This window comes from Bombina bombina, chromosome 4 (genome assembly GCF_027579735.1).
Source record: "Bombina bombina isolate aBomBom1 chromosome 4, aBomBom1.pri, whole genome shotgun sequence".
NCBI classification, from domain to species: Eukaryota; Metazoa; Chordata; class Amphibia; order Anura; family Bombinatoridae; genus Bombina; species Bombina bombina.
In genome coordinates, this window is record NC_069502.1 from 130,939,671 (window position 1) to 130,958,966 (window position 19,296).

The window sequence follows — 19,296 nt, forward strand, 5'->3', positions numbered from 1 at the left end:
GTGGGGGTTCCTGAGAGATGCCCCACGGCCTCTTACGGCTTGGGAATCTAGATGGAAAACGGGCCTCCAGACCTATAAACCCCTCACGGCACACTATCGATGCCTACTGGTTCCCCCCACAATTCCTAAGACGAGACACATGCTCTCCTGGGAGGCAGATCTAAAAACGGTATACTCCCCTAAGAAATGGACATTGGCCATCGCCAAGACCAAGGCTGCTTTACATTGCACCACGATGTACGAGCTCTACTTTAAAATGCTCACCAGGTGGCACCTGGTCCCGACCAGACTGCAGACCCTCTATCCTAATCACTCCCCCTCCTGTTGGAGAAACTGTGGTGGCATTGGCACCCCACTACACACCTGGTGGACTTGTCCCAACCTAAAGTCACTCTGGAGTAAGACCAGTAGGATCTGTAGCTTGATGGGCCTTCCAGAGATAAAGGACCCTGGAATGGCTCTTCTGCACTTGGGTTTGGAGAAAGTGCCTCCGCACAAGAGAACCCTTCTTATATACATACTCACCTCAGTTAAAATGGCAATTGCCAGGAACTGGAAAAAAAGTGCACCCTCCGAAATGGCAGAGTGTAATGGAATACCTAAATTATGTCAAGTCCATGGAAGACTTTGTCTACAGAGTCCGGAGCAAGTCGGAAATTTTCTGTCTTGTCTGGGAACCCTGGGAAGCTTACCTACAGAGCCTCAGAGCTAAATGTTAGGATCTTCTGCCCCTCAGTGTCACTGGCCCCTGATACGGGACCAGGACGGTCTGTACATCCCCCCCCTCCACTCAATGAGCCCCTTCCCCCCCCCATCTAATACCTCCTTCCCCCTCAGAGGGGGTACTTTAGCCCGCGACAGTGCAAGGATGGCTGAATCTAGATTTCACTCCTTTGGAGCGGTGGCCCTTGCCGGCCCCGCGCATCCGCTCAGCTGCTTCTGCAGGCAATACCCACATAATAACCGACTACTAGCGTAATTTCGCTTTTAAAAAGCAGATCAAAAGGCGGAAAACGCCATAACCTTAACCTACCAACTGACAACGACTCTCCCAACCTGTGAACACTCCTGCTCACTCCTCATTTCACCTCTCACTCAGGTATAGTTTGACCTTTAGAACTGTTAGGAATGGAGGTGAAAGCCTGGTTATGTTACGCAATATCCATGTCATTTCAATATAACGCGAGATGTCATTCCTGTGATTTTTGTGTTTACTTTATATCTGTAATGTTTGAAAGAGTTGTGATAACTTATGCTTATAATAAAAATGTTTAATAAAAAAAATAAAAAATAAAAAATAGTTATTAACTATTTAATGACTACCTAGCTAAATTAAATACAAATTGACCTGTAAAATAAAACCTAGCCTAAGTTACAGTAACACCTAACCTAACCCTTCAATTAAATAAATTACCTACATTAAATACAATTAAATAAATTAAATTAGTGAAATCACAACCCCCCCAACTAAATTACAAAAAATAAAAAACAAATTACAGATCTTTAAACTAATTACAACTAATCTAATAGCCCTATCAAAATAAAAAAGCCCCCCCAAAATAAAAAAAAACCCTAGCCTAAACTAAACTATCAATAGCCCTTAAAAGGGCCTTTTGTGGGGCATTGCCCCAAAGAAATCAGCTCTTTTACCTGTAAAAATACAAACAACCCCCCAACAGTAAAACCCACCACCCACACAACCAACCCCCCAAATAAAAGCATAACTAAAAAAACTAAGCTCCCCATTGCCCTGAAAAGGGCATTTGGATGGGCATTGCCCTTTAAAGGGCATTTAGCTCTATTGCTGCCAAAAGCACTAACCTAAAAATAAAACCCACCCAATACACCCTTAAAAAAATCCTAACACTAACCCCCGAAGATTCAATTACCAGGAGAAGTCTTCATCCAAGCAGCAATATATCCTCAAGGAAGCCGGCAGAAGTGGTCCTCCAGATGGGCAGAAGTGGTCCTCCAGACGGGCAGAAGTCTTCATCCAGATGGCATCTTCTATCTTCATCCTTCCGACGGAGAGTGGCTCCATCTTCAAGACATCCGGCGCGGAGCATCCTCTTCAAATGACATCTTCTTCAGAATGAATACCACTTTAAGTGACGTCATCCAAGATGGCGTCCCTTAGATTCCGATTGGCTGATAGAATTCTATCAGCCAATCGGAATAAAGATTGAAAAAATCCTAGATAGATTTATTATCAGGAGAAATCGGATAAACAAGAATCCCAGAATCTAGGATTAAAGTTTTTAAATATATATTTAAAAACACTTACGGCTAGATTTGGAGTTTGGCGTTAGCCGTGAAAACCAGCGTTAGAGGCTAACTCCGGTATTTGGAGTCACTCAAAAAAGGGTCTAACGCTCACTTTTCAGCCGCGACTTTTCCATACCGCAGATCCCCTGACGTCAATTGCGTATCCTATCTTTTCAATGGGATCTTTCTAACTCCGGTATTTAGAGTCGTGTCTGAAGTGAGCGTTAGAAATCTAACGACAAAACTCCAGCCGCAGAAAAAAGTCAGTAGTTAAGAGCTTTTTGGGCTAACGCCGGTTCATAAAGCTCTTAACTACTGTACTCTAAAGTACACTAACACCCATAAACTACCTATGTACCCCTAAACCGAGGCCCCCCCCACATTGCTGCCACTCGATTAAATTTTTTTAACCCCTAATCTGCCGACCACCACCTACGTTATACTAACACCGCCGACCCCTGTATTATATTTATTAACTCCTAATCTGCCCCCCACAACGTCGCCGCCAGCTACCTACAATAATTAACCCCTTATCTGCCGACCGCAAAGCGCCGCAACCTACATTATCCCTATGTACCCCTAATCTGCTGCCCTAACATCGCCGACCCCTATATTATATTTAGTAACCCCTAATCTGCCCCCCACAACGTCGCCTCCACCTGCCTACACTTATTAACCCCTAATCTGCCGAGCGGACCTGAGCGCTACTATAATAAAGTTATTAACCCCTAATCCGCCTCACTAACCCTATAATAAATAGTATTAACCCCTAATCTGCCCTCCCTAACATCGCCGACACCTAACTTCAATTATTAACCCCTAATCTGCCGACTGGAGCTCACCGCTATTCTAATAAATATATTAACCCCTAAAGCTAAGTCTAACCCTAACACTAACACCCCCCTAACTTAAATATAATTTACATCTAACAAAATTAATTATCTCTTATTAAATAAATTATTCCTATTTAAAGCTAAATACTTACCTGTAAAATAAATCCTAATATAGCTACAATATAAATTATAATTACATTGTAGCTATTTTAGGATTAATATTTATTTTACAGGCAACTTTGTAATTATTTTAACCAGATACAATAGCTATTAAATAGTTAAGAACTATTTAATAGTTACCTAGTTAAAATAATTACAAAATTACCTGTAAAATAAATCCTAACCTAAGTTACAATTAAACCTAACACTATACTATCATTAAATTAATTAAATAAAATACCTACAATTACCTACAATTAAACCTAACACTACACTATCAATAAATAAATTAAATACAATTCCTACAAATAACTACAATGAAATAAACTAACTAAAGTACAAAAAATAAAAAAGAACTAAGTTACAAAAAATAAAAAATTATTTACAAAAATAAGAAAAATATTACAACAATTTTAAACTAATTACACCTACTCTAAGCCCCCTAATAAAATAACAAAGCCCCCCAAAATAAAAAAAATGCCCTACCCTATTCTAAATTACTAAAGTTCAAAGCTCTTTTACCTTACCAGCCCTGAACAGGGCCCTTTGCGGGGCATGCCCCAAGAAGTTCAGCTCTTTTGCCTGTAAAAAAAAAACATACAATACCCCCCCCCAACATTACAACCCACCACCCACATACCCCTAATCTAACCCAAACCCCCCTTAAATAAACCTAACACTAAGCCCCTGAAGATCTTCCTACCTTATCTTCACCATACCAGATTCACCGATCGATCCAGAAGAGCTCCTCCGATGTCCTGATCCAAGCCCAAGCAGGGGGCTGAAGAGGTCCATGATCCGGCTGAAGTCATCATCCAAGCGGGAGCTGAAGAGGTCCATGATCCGGCTGAAGTCTTCATCCAAGCGGGAGCTGAAGAGGTCCATGATCCGGATGAAGTCTTCTATCAACGGCATCTTCAATCTTCTTTCTTCGGGAGCCATCATCTTCCATCCGACGCAGGAAACATCCATCCTGGCCGACGACTGAACGATGAATGATGGTTCCTTTAAATGACATCATCCAAGATGGCGTCCCTCATTCCGATTGGCTGATAGGATTCTATCAGCCAATCGGAATTAAGGTAGGAAGGTAGCCAATCAGAATATTCCTACTTTAATTCCGATTGGCTGATAGAATCCTATCAGCCAATCGGAATTCGAGGGACGCCATCTTTGATGACGTCATTTAAAGGAACTGTCATTCGGGCTAGTAGGCATCGTCGGAAGAAGATGGGTCCGCGGTGGAGGTCTTCAAGATGGAGCCGGTCCTCATCGGATGAAGATAGAAGATTCCGCTTGGAAGAAGATGGTTGCTGGTCCGGATCTACTCTTCTTCCCGGATAGGATGAAGACTTTGGAGCCTCTTCTGGACTTCTTCAGCCGTTGGATGATGGATGTCTAGCCCCCGCTTGGGCTTAGATGAAGATATCAGAGCCAGGACGGATCGGTGATACCCGGTGAGGTGAAGATAAGGTAGGAAGATCTTCAGGGGCCTAGTGTTAGGTTTATTTAAGGGGGGGGTTGGGTTAGATTAGGGGTATGTGGGTGGTGGGTTGTAATGTTGGGGGGGTATTGTATGTGTTTTTTTACAGACAAAAGAGCTGAATTTCTTGGGGCATGCCCCGCAAAGGGCCCTGTTCAGGGCTGGTAAGGTAAAAGAGCTTTGAACTTTAGAAATTTAGAATAGGGTAGGGCATTTTTTTATTTTGGGGGGCTTTGTTATTTTATTAGGGGGCTTAGAGTAGGTGTAATTAGTTTAAAATTTTAGTAATATTTTTCTTATGTTTGTAAATATTTTTTTGTTTTTTGTAACTTAGTTCTTTTTTATTTTTTGTACTTTAGTTAGTTTATTTCATTGTAGTTATTTGTAGGTATTGTATTTAATTAATGTATTGATAGTGTAGTGTTAGGTTTAATTGTAACTTAGGTTAGGATTTATTTTACAGGTAAATTTGTAATTATTTTAACTATTTTAGCTATTAAATAGTTCTTAACTGTACCTGGTTAAAATAAATACAAAGTTACCTGTAAAATAAATATTAATCCTAAAATAGCAATAATATAATTATAATTTATATTGTAGCTATATTATGATTTATTTTACAGGTAAGTATTTAGCTTTAAATAGGAATAATTTATTTAATAAGAGTTAATTAATTTCGTTAGATTAAAATTATATTTAAGTTAGGGGGTGTTAGTGTTAGGGTTAGACTTAGCTTTAGGGGTTAATACATTTATTAGAATAGCGGTGAGCTCCAGTCGGCAGATTAGGGGTTAATGTTTGAAGTTAGGTGTCGGCGATGTTAGGGAGGGCAGATTAGGGGTTAATACTATTTATTATAGGGTTAGTGAGGCGGATTAGGGGTTAATAACTTTATTATAATAGCGGTGCGGTCCGGTCGGCAGATTAGGGGTTAATAAGTGTAGGCAGGTGGAGGCGACGTTGTGGGAGGCAGATTAGGGGTTAATAAATATAATATAGGGGTCGGCGGTGTTAGGGGCAGCAGATTAGGGGTAAATAAGGATAACGTAAGTAGCAGCGCTTTGCGGTCGGCAGATTAGGGGTTAATTATTGTAGGTAGCTGGCGGCGACGTTGTGGGGGGCAGGTTAGGGGTTAATAAATATAATATAGGGGTCGGCGGTGTTAGGGGCAGCAGATTAGGGGTACATAAGTATAACGTAGGTGGCGGTCTGCAGATTAGGGGTTAAAAAAATGTAATCGAGTGGCGGCGATGTGGGGGGACCTCGGTTTAGGGGTACATAGGTAGTTTATGGGTGTTAGTGTACTTTAGGGCACAGTAGTTAAGAGCTTTATGATCCGGCGTTAGCCCAGAAAGCTCTTAACTACTGACTTTTTTCTGCGGCTGGAGTTTTGTCGTTAGAATTCTAACGCTCACTTCAGACACGACTCTAAATACCGGAGTTAGAAAGATCCCATTGAAAAGATAGGCTACGCAATTGACGTAAGGGGATCTGCGGTATGGAAAAGTCGCGGCTGAAAAGTGAGCGTTAGACCCTATTTTGACTGACTCCAAATTCCAGCGGTAGCCTAAAACCAGCGTTAGGAGCCTCTAACGCTGGTTTTCACGGCTACCGCCAAACTCCAAATCTAGGCCTTAGAAAGTGAATATAAAGATTAAGAAGTGTGCTGGTTAGGAAACATTTCTCTTTTGTGTATATATCAAAAAAGAAAGGGGCATTTGTATAAAGGCAGTATTTTATAGTGATGATGTTCTGTGAAGCTGTGAAAATCATGTGTGAAAGTGTAATAATATACAGTCTATTCAAGAATTGTGATGAATTGATTTTCTTAACATATTGTGATGTATCAAAAATAAATAGTGTCCAGCCAATTTTTCTTGTTCACTATAAGGTGACAGATTTGACCATATATAGTGCTTATGTGTGATAACAAAAGAAAATAAGGCCTAGATTTAGAGTTCGGCGGTAGCCGTCAAAACCAGCGTTAGAGGCTCCTAACGCTGGTTTTGGGCGCCCGCTGGTATTTGGAGTCAGTGATTAAAGGGTCTAACGCTCACTTTTCATCCGCGACTTTTCCATACCGCAGATCCCCCTACGCCATTTGCGTAGCCTATCTTTTCAATGGGATCTTTCTAACGCTGGTATTTAGAGTCGTTTCTGCAGTGAGCGTTAGAGCTCTAACGACAAGATTCCAGCCGCCTGAAAATAGCAGGAGTTAAGAGCTTTCTGGCTAACGCCGGTTTATAAAGCTCTTAACTACTGTACCCTAAAGTACACTAACACCCATAAACTACCTATGTACTCCTAAACCGAGCTCCCCCCACACCGCCGCCACTCGATTAAAATTTTTAACCCCTAATCTGCCGACCGCCACCTACATTATACTTATGTACCCCTAATCTGCTGCCCCTAACCCCGCCGACCCCTGTATTATATTTATTCACCCCTAACCTGCCCCCCACAACGTCGCCGCCAGCTACTTACAATAATTAACCCCTAATCTTCCGACCGCAAATCGCCGCCACCTACGTTATCCCTATGTACCCCTAATCTGCTGCCCCTAACACCGCCGACCCCTATATTATATTTATTAACCCCTAATCTGCCCCCCTCAACGTCGCCGACACCTGCCTACACTTATTAACCCCTAATCTGCCGAGCGGACCTGAGCGCTACTATAATAAAGTTATTAACCCCTAATCCGCCTCACTAACCCGATCATAAATAGTATTAACCCCTAATCTGCCCTCCCTAACATCGCCGACACCTACCTTCAATTATTAACCCCTAAACTTCCGATCGGAGCTCACCGCTATTCTAATAAATGGATTAACCCCTAAAGCTAAGTCTAACCCTAACACTAACACCCCCCTAAGTTAAATATAATTTTTATCTAACGAAATTAATTAACTCTTATTAAATAAATTATTCCTATTTAAAGCTAAATACTTACCTGTAAAATAAATCCTAATATAGCTACAATATAAATTATAATTATATTATAGCTATTTTAGGATTAATATTTATTTTACAGGCAACTTTGTAATTATTTTAACCAGGTACAATAGCTATTAAATAGTTAAGAACTATTTAATAGTTACCTAGTTAAAATAATAACAAATTTACCTGTAAAATAAATCCTAACCTAAGTTATAATTAAACCTAACACTAGCCTATCAATAAAATAATTAAATAAACTACCTACAATTACCTACAATTAACCTAACACTACACTATCAATAAATAAATTAAACACAATTGCTACAAATAAATACAATTAAATAAACTAGCTAAAGTACAAAAAATAAAAAAGAACTAAGTTACAGAAAATAAAAAAATATTTACAAACATAAGAAAAATATTACAACAATTTTAAACTAATTACACCTACTCTAAGCCCCCTAATAAAATAACAAAGCCCCCAAAATAGGCGCAGGCGACGCGGATCCATCCTCTTCTTCCGATGTCTCCCGACTAATGACGGAATCCTATCAGCCAATCGGAATTCGAGGGACGCCATCTTGGATGACGTCCCTTAAAGGAACCGTCATTAGTCGGGAGACATCGGAAGAAGAGGATGGATCCGCGTCGCCTGCTTCAAGATGGACCCGCTCCGCACCGGATGGAAGAAGATCGAAGATGCCGCTTGGAGAAGATGTTTGCCGGTCCGGATGTCCTCTTCTTGCCGGATAGGAGGAAGACTTTGGAGCCTCTTCTGGACCGGATTATGGATCGCCAACCCCCGCTTGGGTTGGATGAAGATCTTGGAGCCAGGACGGATCGGTGATACCTGGATGGTGAAGACAAGGTAGGAAGATCTTCAGGGGCTTAGTGTTAGGTTTATTTAAGGGGGGTTTGGGTTAGATTAGGGGTATGTGGGTGGTGGGTTGTAATGTTGGGGGGGGGGGGTATTGTATTTATTCTTTTACAGGCAAAAGAGCTGAAATTCTTGGGGCATGCCCCGCAAAGGGCCCTGTTCAGGGCTGGTAAGGTAAAAGAGCTTGTAACTTTTTTAATTTAGAATAGGGTAGGGAATTTTTTATTTTGGGGGTCTTTGTTATTTTATTAGGGGGCTTAGAGTAGGTGTAATTAGTTTAAAATTGTTGTAATATTTTTCTTATGTTTGTAAATATTTTTTTATTTTCTGTAACTTAGTTCTTTTTTATTTTTTGTACTTTAGCTAGTTTATTTAATTGTATTTATTTGTAGCAATTGTGTTTAATTTATTTATTGATAGTGTAGTGTTAGGTTAATTGTAGGTAATTGTAGGTAGTTTATTTAATTATTTTATTGATAGGGTAGTGTTAGGTTTAATTATAACTTAGGTTAGGATTTATTTTACAGGTAAATTTGTTATTATTTTAACTAGGTAACTATTAAATAGTTAATAACTATTTAATAGCTATTGTACCTGGTTAAAATAATTACAAAGTTGCCTGTAAAATAAATATTAATCCTAAAATAGCTATAATATAATTATAATTTATATTGTAGCTATATTAGGATTTATTTTACAGGTAAGTATTTAGCTTTAAATAGGAATAAGTTATTTAATAAGAGTTAATTAATTTCGTTAGATGTAAATTATATTTAACTTAGGGGGGTGTTAGTGTTAGGGTTAGACTTAGCTTTAGGGGTTAATACATTTATTAGAATAGCGGTGAGCTCCGATCGGAAGTTTAGGGGTTAATAATTGAAGGTAGGTGTCGGCGATGTTAGGGAGGGCAGATTAGGGGTTAATACTATTTATGATAGGGTTAGTGAGGCGGATTAGGGGTTAATAACTTTATTATAGTAGCGCTCAGGTCCGCTCGGCAGATTAGGGGTTAATAAGTGTAGGTAGGTGTCGGCGACGTTGTGGGGGGCAGATTAGGGGTTAATAAATATAACATAGGGGTCGGCGATGTTAGGGCAGCAGATTAGGGGTACATAGGGATAACGTAGGTGGCGGCGTTTTACGGAGCGGCAGATTAGGGGTTAAAAAAAATATGCAGGGGTCAGCGATAGCGGGGGCGGCAGATTAGGGGTTAATACTATTTATGATAGGGTTAGTGAGGCGGATTAGGGGTTAATAACTTTATTATAGTAGCGCTCAGGTCCGCTCGGCAGATTAGGGGTTAATAAGTGTAGGTAGGTGTCGGCGACGTTGTGGGGGGCAGATTAGGGGTTAATAAATATAACATAGGGGTCGGCGATGTTAGGGCAGCAGATTAGGGGTACATAGGGATAACGTAGGTGGCGGCGTTTTACGGAGCGGCAGATTAGGGGTTAAAAAAAATATGCAGGGGTCAGCGATAGCGGGGGCGGCAGATTAGGGGTTAATAAGTGTAAGATTAGGGGTGTTTAGACTCGGGGTACATGTTAGGGTGTTAGGTGCAGACGTAGGAAGTGTTTCCCCATAGGAATCAATGGGGCTGCGTTAGGAGCTGAACGCTGCTTTTTTGCAGGTGTTAGGTTTTTTTTCAGCTCAAACAGTCCCATTGTTTCCTATGGGAGAATCGTGCACGAGCACGTTTTTGAGGCCGGCCGCGTCCGTAAGCAACTCTGGTATCGAGAGTTGCTTTTGCGGTAAAAATGCTCTACGCTCCTTTTTTGGAGCCTAACGCAGCATTTGTTTTAACTCTCGATACCAGAGTTAAATTTATGGTGCGGCCAGAAAAAAGCCCGCGGAGCGTTAACAGCCCTTTTACCGCCGAACTCCAAATCTAGGCCTAAGTGTCTTATGTTGGAGATCTTATATTGCCACAATAGATATATGGTCTATTGATAAAATGGCTTTGTAGCTGGGTTTTTTTATATATCGTATTCACAGCAAAGTATGCCTTCATCTAGGTTTTACTGTTCTAAAAGTCTAAAAAAAAAAAATATCTAAAAAAAGTCTAAAATATCGTACACTAATCTTTACAATGTATTCTCAATTCTATATATTGAGGATGAAATACTTATAAGGAATGGATTTTTTCTTTTTTTATTACTTTATTACAGAAAATGAGCAAAATTATTTTGTTCATTTAAGCCAAAAGGATGTACAGTATTTATTAGAAAAATCCATCAACTTTCTGCTCTGAGAAGAATTTTCTCTAGATCACCACCTCTAATTCCTTGACCTTTAAAGTTGTCAATACCCTGCCTAACCTTATAACATTTATCAAATAACTTACTTGATATAAATAAGAGTTACACACAACTTTGGTATAAAAATTTGCCGCAGCCATTTTATTAATAACATAAGTTAAATATTAGATAATAAAACATTTTCAAACATTTAAACAGAACATACCTGATGTTCATAAATAACATTCCACATCAAAACATACTGTCAATTCCCCACAGCGGTGCTAGTTCCCAAACCCACAAAAAACAAGATGTCCGTTATTCAAAAACTGGACTTAACTATATCCACGTTGAGTCCATACCAAGCACACCTCCACTTTAATAGGGAACCCCTTGTCCCTATAAAACCAGTTGCCCGCTCACCCCATGGAGAGGCAACTACTTAAAAATCCTCCAAATCACTTGACCATATTGCTTAACATATTTGTGTGGGAACTAGCACCCCAGCCTTGCTGCGACGAACACAAAACAAGGAAGGAACACCACAAACTTAGCGAGGGAGGGAACACTTTCCACAGAAGTTTTCTTATTAATCTGATGACGGATTCTCCCGCTCTTTTCCCTAAATGCATAGTAGCGCATGCTAACCCCGCCCCTTACACATTCCCAACCAATCACACACTAGGCCTATTCCTCCAATGGTCAAGGCCCCTTCCCATTACTTCGAACTCCCAGGGGCTCCCTGACCTTTAAAGTCGTCAATACCCGGCATTACCTTCTAACATTTATCAAATATCTTACTTGATATAAATAAGAGTTACACACAACTTTGGTATAAAAATTGGCCGCAGCCATTTTATTAATAACATAAGTTAAATATTAGATAATAAAACATTTTCAAACATTTAAACAGAACATACCTAATGTTCATAAATAACATTCCACATCAAAACATTCTGTCAATTCCCCACAGCGGTGCTAGTTCCCAAACCCACAAAAAACAAGATGGCCGTTATTCAAAAGCTGGACTCAACTATATCCACGTTGAGTCCGTACCAAGCATACCTCCACTTTAATAGGGAACCCCTTGTCCCTATAAAACCAGTTGCCCACTCACCCCATGGAGAGGCAACTACTTAAAAATCCTCCAAATCACTTGGCCATATTGCTTAACATATTTGTCTGGGAACTAGCACCCCTGCCACCGACTGGACTGAACGCACAGCCCAGTCCCGCCAAACCCAAAATTTTGCCCAAAGCTTCTTTTATATCAAAAAGGAATAGCTGCAGCCCAAATTGATTAAAGTGTACACCATCCTTTAGATATAATTCCTCAGCCCCTTCAACTTCAAAATCTGGGTGAAAAACAACACCCCCCCAACCTTCTTACGAAAGAGCTAATTATTTTATTAACTTTTTTACGGCTCTTTTCAAGCTTATCATAATCCCACGCTGATCTCCAAACCAGGCGAGGAGTAATCTGTGACCAGACTATTTTTATTCCAGGATAAAGATCTTTAATATTGCCCAAATCTCTTTTTATTCTTCTTACTAATTCCTTCTGAGGAATAATACCCAAATCATTCCCCCCCAAATGCAACACCAAAACATCAGGGTGATGAAAACCTTGCTGTACTCGACAAATACTGGAAACAGAAGTTCCCAGCACATACCCCTAATCCCAAACCATTTGACCTCCCATTGACCAACTGGACACCTGAGCTGCAGGCCGCCCATTTTCTTACTGGCCTCAGCATTGGCCCAATATATAAATGAATGCCCCATCACCCATACGATCCTCACACCTGAAATACAAGAAATATAAGAAAAAAACATTCAGGATGTTGTTTGCTCAAGCATTCCCTCACATTCACCCCATACTAAAATGTATTTATTTTTATACCCTCAAATCAGGTCTAACATAAGATTTATAACAACTTGAACCCCATCTACCAATCTTTTTAACTATATCTTCCTTGAGACCTAGCATAGAAGCTTCAGTAGCAGCTCCTATACGGAATGAGTGGGACCCAAACTCTAATGGATTAAAACCCAATAAAACAATTTATCCCTTCAAAATGGCCCTAAATTGATACTGTGACAAAAAGGAACCATCTGAGTGAACCAACAACGGGCCATCCTGCAAAGGCCGTATAAACCCATAATGCATCATTACCTGACAAGGACATATCGCTGAACCACTAGGGAACAGCACTATAGTCTTGCCTTTTCCGTAAATGTCAGTTTTACTACTCCTCAGTAAAATTTCAACCCTGCTCTCATCCCATATTACATCTTCTTTTTGTAAACCCCCAGAAACTCTCCTGCTAGGGCTTAACAATTCAGATAGCCTAAAAGCCCCAAAAAAGGCCAATGCAAAGGCCGTTCTAAACAACGTTACTTCAAATGCTGATGAACATATATCAGCCAATACTACCCACATTTTTTCCAGCAAAGTAAATGTAATAGGCCTTCTCTTGTCTATACTCTTCGCCTTCTTCTTTAAACCTTTAAGAATCTGACGTACCCAAAAAACCTTTGTAATGTCAGACAAACCTAATAAACGGAATCTAAAAGCTAAGGCAGCCAATCTTTTCTCCATATTAGATGCTGACAAACCCAAAGTTCCCCAGTGCCACATCCATTCCAATAAGCAACCTGTGATATCATCAGACCCCTCATTGAGTTCAGCCTGACCTAACCACATTTCCCATTCTCTCCAGACTGATACATAAGACGCCCAAGTACCTGGAGCCAAAGATTTCTTAATTAACTCAGCCAATCCTCCACCCCAAGCTTCCATAATTGGTCCGGGAACTTCGCTCTGACTACTCCGCCTGAGGAGCCAGCTCCCGAAAACGACTCCACTGTGAACGAGATAAAGCATCTGCTATCAAATTAAGCTTACCAGGGATATGTTTTGCCCTGACAAAAACATTCATGCTTAAACATTTCAAAACTAGTACTCTCAATAAATGCAAAACTGGCAATGAGGACGCAGATAATGAATTGATAGCAGAAACAACACCCATATTATCCGTGTGGAACAATATGGATTTATTAACCAAATCATTCTCCCACACAAACAAAGCTACCAGAATCGGAAATAATTCCAGGAAGACTAGATTCCGAGTTAAACCCAACCCCACCCATTCTTGGGGCCACACCTCCGCACACCAATGACCCTGAAAATAAGCCCCAAAACCAACGCCACCAGCTGCATCTGTTATCAAATCCAAATCAGCATTAGAGATCCTAGCTTCCATAAAGATTGCAGCTCCATTAAAAATTTTAAGGAACTCTAACCAAACTTTCAAATCATCTTTATGACCTTTTTTAACCCTTACAAAATGATGAGGCTTATTAACACCAGATATAGACAATGACATTCTTCTAGAAAAAATTCAATTTTCCCAATAGAGATTGCATTTCACGCAGAGTCACCTTACGGACCCCCAGAAAACGCTGAATCATTTCAGACAAATCCACAATCTTTTCCAAAGGCAACCTACATTCCATTTTTTTCAGAATCAATTGTAATACCCAAAAAATTAAGGGCTGTAACTGGACCCTCGGACTTTTCCATTGCAATGGGAACCCCAAATTCAGATGCCTTTAAATAAAAACAATCCCTTAACTTCAAACAAACATCCGATTCAGGAGGATCAACAAAAAGAAAATCATCAAGATAATGTACAATAGAAGAGAATCCTGACTTAAATTTAACTACCCATTCCAAAAAAGAACTAAAACACTCAAACAATGAACAAGAAATATAACAACCCATCGGAAGGCAAAGGTCAATGTAGAAAAAAACATCAAAACAGCAAACCAAGAGATAATGGGAAGAAGGATGAACCGGAAGCAATCAAAAGGCCGCCTCAATATCCACCTTAGCCAGTAAAGCAAATTGACCAGCCTCCCTAACCAAATTAACCGCCATGTCAAATGATGTATAAGACACTGACGATAATTCCTCCGGAATGTCATCGTTAACTGACCCACCCTTTGGAAAAGATAAGTGGTGAATAAGACGGAATTTACCCGGTTCTTTCTTAGGGACCACACCCAAGGGAGAAATACTCAAATGGGGATAGGAGAAACTTTAAAAGGCCCTGCAATTCGGCCCAACGAAACCTTCTTCTCAAGCTTACTCCAAGCCACATCTGGCCATTCCATAGCTGACTTAAGATTACCTCTGTAATGAACAACACCCCCTGAAGATGGAATTTTAAAACCGAACTCAAAACCGTGAAACAATAACAAAGCTTTTTCTCCAAAGCCCTTCTGTTTAGCCACAGCTCCATCCCGCTTAACCTCACCGGAGTTAATCCCTTTTTTAGACAACTCCTGGGTTCCTCCCGATTTGTTCTTTTTGAAACACTTGGTGAAAGAGTGGGAACCCCCACACCCTGAACACATGTCTAAATTTACAAGCTGATCCCCATTTGCAAATCTTTTCATTGAAAGCAAAACAGAAACCTTTTTTTGACTGTTGCCGACGTCCCACTCTGAAGTGACCTGCCGGCTCCCCCATGAAAAGGCTGCGAAGACCTTAACGGGGTCATTACTTTTAGCCAAAGGCCCATATCACGGTCATCCCACTTCATCTCAGGCTTAACCGACAAACGTTGTCTAAATTGTTCATCATAAACCCACCAAGCCATACTCCCATATGTTCTCTGAGCAGCAGCTACTTCATCTAAATAACAAAAGAGTGCCGCACCTTGGTCAGGGAACTTACCAGCAAATACACTGGCATAAATAACAAAAGCTTGAAACCAATTAGTAAATGTTTTACGTAACTTTCTGTACAGTTTTTTCCTCTCCTCTTCCTCCTTCTTTGACGCATCCTTCTTTGAGTCTTCAGGTATCTCAAAAGACTGGTCAAGAGGGAGGAGAGAAAATAATTCAATAAACTCTCTCTTACATATCTTCTCCCTTAACTCAACCATCAAGTGCATACCTAAAGGCCCAATAGAACACAAGCAACACCTGGCCAAAGCCGTGTCAGCAATTTTAAGTTCAGGACCCCCAGACCCTTTATTATCAACATTAGCCACTTTTGACTGGGGCAATCCAACCGCTTGAGATTTGATTGCTGACCCTACATCTTTTGCTCCCACACCAGAACTCACTACTGACCCATTTTGCGGTGCAGATCCAGGAGGAACCCACGAATTGGCGACTCCCCCTGGAACTTTAACACCTTCTAACTTGGCTAACAAGTCCCTTATACCCGTTACAACAGTTACTGATAAAGGATCAACATTCACGCCAACTTTTTCAACCCCCACATTAAATTCCACAGCCCCAGATCCCTCATTACCTGTCCTAAGATCCTGAGCCACAGCAAACTGATCCCCTTGAGATGCAGCCGTGACCTTCTCCCTACTCTGGAACCCAGGAGTCCTAGATTCCGTATTAGCCATCACTTGTTGACTTCTTTCAGCCTGCAAAACAGAAACATGTGACAAACCCCCTGAAGGTGCCCAAACACCAATGCCCCTACTAGCCGTAGACATACCTAACCTACTATCAACTAAAACCCCCCTACCCCTCTTAGCAGCCGTAACCTCAAACCCTTCCCCCCTTAAGTCCCCATACCTCATGCGTTGTCTACCTCTACCTTGTATTCTCCCATTCCCAGACCTGTTTGGACGTTGAACAGAATTAACCGAACTATTAAATGTATTGTTATGACTCTGTCCCAACATCCCCTGATGACCAAAATTAAAATTGTTGGCCGTACTCACCCCTGCTTCTTCTCCCCTTGCATTAGAATGTCCCGCCACTGGAACGCCGTCCTCCATATCAAGCCTGATATTATACTTCCAGGATTCCTGAAGGCCATAAGCTTCCCCACTCAGGCTGTCATTTCCCACCACCAAGAAACCCGGAGAATTCACAGGCCGTGACCCAATCTCATTCCCTTCTAAAAGAAAAACATTATTAGAAACAGGTAAATTTTCAACCACATCCACATTCCTATCCCTCAAATTTCTTAACTCACCCCTTAAAACTAAATCACTCGATGCCCTAACTGCCGGTCTAAACTGGTGAAGGGGTATAACCGCACTGGGAGAAGGAGGAATAAAATCCTCCTCAGAAGAATCTAAATATAAGGCTAATTCCCCAACGCCATTACCAACCTCCGTATCATGCTGATTCTCACTTACTTCAACCCCTTCCACTCTCTCATCTAAAACCCGATAAGACTGTTCCTCAAAATTGCTACTAGGCCTCAAAATCTTGGCCGTCTTCGAAACGTTATGTACCTGTGCCTCAACCACCTGCGATAAAACGGTCGGGCCTGAAGCCCTCACCTCCCTATTATCCTCACCCCTCTTTTTCTCTAAAACACCTACTGACCTAACACTACTCACTTGCTCCTTACTAACGCCCGCTAAACTAGGCCTCAGCGGACCGTCACCTTTACTAACTTGCCTCTTCCCCTTAACTGCCTCTTTCTGGCCTAAATTGGCCGTCTTACCCTTAGGCAAAGAATCACCCTTCTTTACAGAAACTTTCACTTGCTCCGGTAGAGAACCACTGCTCCTGGATAGCATAGCAGGATCCCCAATCTCAGCTCCAACCTGCCGACTCCCAGAACCGGAACCTGACTTCTTCTTCATGGCCGCCTTTAACCCTGGACTGGGGCTGGATCTCCTCCGTCCGCCGTTACTGCCTTCTGAATCCGGATCCAAACGAACCGGAGGCCTAGAACACCTCACCGGTCTAGAAGCAGCATCCTCTTTATCATCCCTCAATCCGATATCAGATACGAACAAAGGACGTAACTTATCCTCGAGCCAGGTAGGGCCCATTTTAGCATCTTCCAACTTAAGTTGATCGAAAATAGCATCAAACTGCGCCATCACAAATAACTCCGACAACGAGCACTTTCCACAGAAGTTTTCTTATTAATCTGATGACGGATTCTCCCGCTCTTTTCCCTAAATGCGTAGTAGCGCGTGCTAAGCCCGCCCCTTACACATTCCCAACCAATCACACACTAGGCCTATTCCTCCAACGGTTAAGGCCCCTTCCCATTACTTCGAACTCCCAGGGGCTCCCAACTTGACTTTCTGAATGCCAAAACATTTTAAGATCTGACTGTCTTGAGTTGTGTTTATTGAAAAAATGTCTGGCTACAGATGTCAGTTGTTTCCCCGCTTGTAAATCTTTGGATGCATTTTTAATGTTCCTTAGATGTTCTTGGGGTCTTATTCTTATTTTTCTTGTCGTCATGCCATTGTAGATTTTGTCATATTTACATTTTAATGCATAGGCTACTCCCTCTGTCTGTTGATATGTGTATTGATTGAGTGACATTGTTTGAAACGGTTTGTATTTCATGTAATTTTAACATGTAACTACACATGCTACAGGTTCCACATTTAAAAGAGCCATGTAAGAATGCACTGGCTGTTTTAGGGCCTTCTAAGTGACTTGCACTTACTAGATCTTTCAAGTTTCGGGTCCTTCTGTAACCTGATTGTATTTTATTTCCCAATATCTGTGCCAAGATTGGATCTGTTTTAAGAATGTGCCAATTTTCTTGTAAGATTTTGGAAATGTGAGGACTTGCTGGATTATAGGTTGAAATAAACCTAATCTGTTCCTGATTGGACTTTAATTTTTTCTTGAATAGTTCAGTTTTTTTTATAGCCCTTTTGTATAGACCCTAAGGAGTAAACTTTCTGTCAGTTCTTTAGCTCTTAGAGTATAATTTTGCTCAGGGGAGCAATTTCTTCTCATTCTTAAGAATTCTCCAGTAGGTAAGGCTTTGATAGTATTAGGTGCATGTGCACTGGAGCTGTGTAGTACACTATTGGTGGCTGACTGTTTTCTGTGAACATCTTTAGACAGTCTACCATCTTTGGTTTTACTGATTTCAAGATCCAAGAAGTTAACTTTATTTTGACTTGGTTCATAAGTCAGTTTTATATTTAAGTGGTTTGTATTCAGGATCTTCAAAAAATAGTCCAATTCAGGTTTAGTGCCTGCCCACACGAAAAGCACATCATCAATGTACCGCATACAGAGGGGAATGTGGTTCATAAAGTGTGAATTTGCATCAGAGAAAACAAATTTGTGCTCCCACCACACCAGAAACAGGTTGGCATAGGTGGGGACATGCTGTACCCATGGCGGTACCTCTTGTTTGGAGATAGAAGCTGTTGTTGAATGTGAAAAAATTATGGTTCAATACAAAATGTAGTAATTGTAAGAAGAAAATGATCATGTAGACGGTATTCCTCCGAGCCCATTGTTAGGAAAAATTGAACTGCCTGTATTTCTAATTCATGTTGTATGCAAGTATAAAGAGATTCAACATCTGCTGTCACTAGCCAGGTGTTAGAGGAAAGATGAATATTTTCTAACTGTATTAGAACATCCGTGGTGTCCTGTACATATGAGGAGATTATAGAGAGATATTTCCTAAGTCTATAGTCCACATATCGACTTGCCTTTTCAGTAAGATTGTTAATGTCAGAG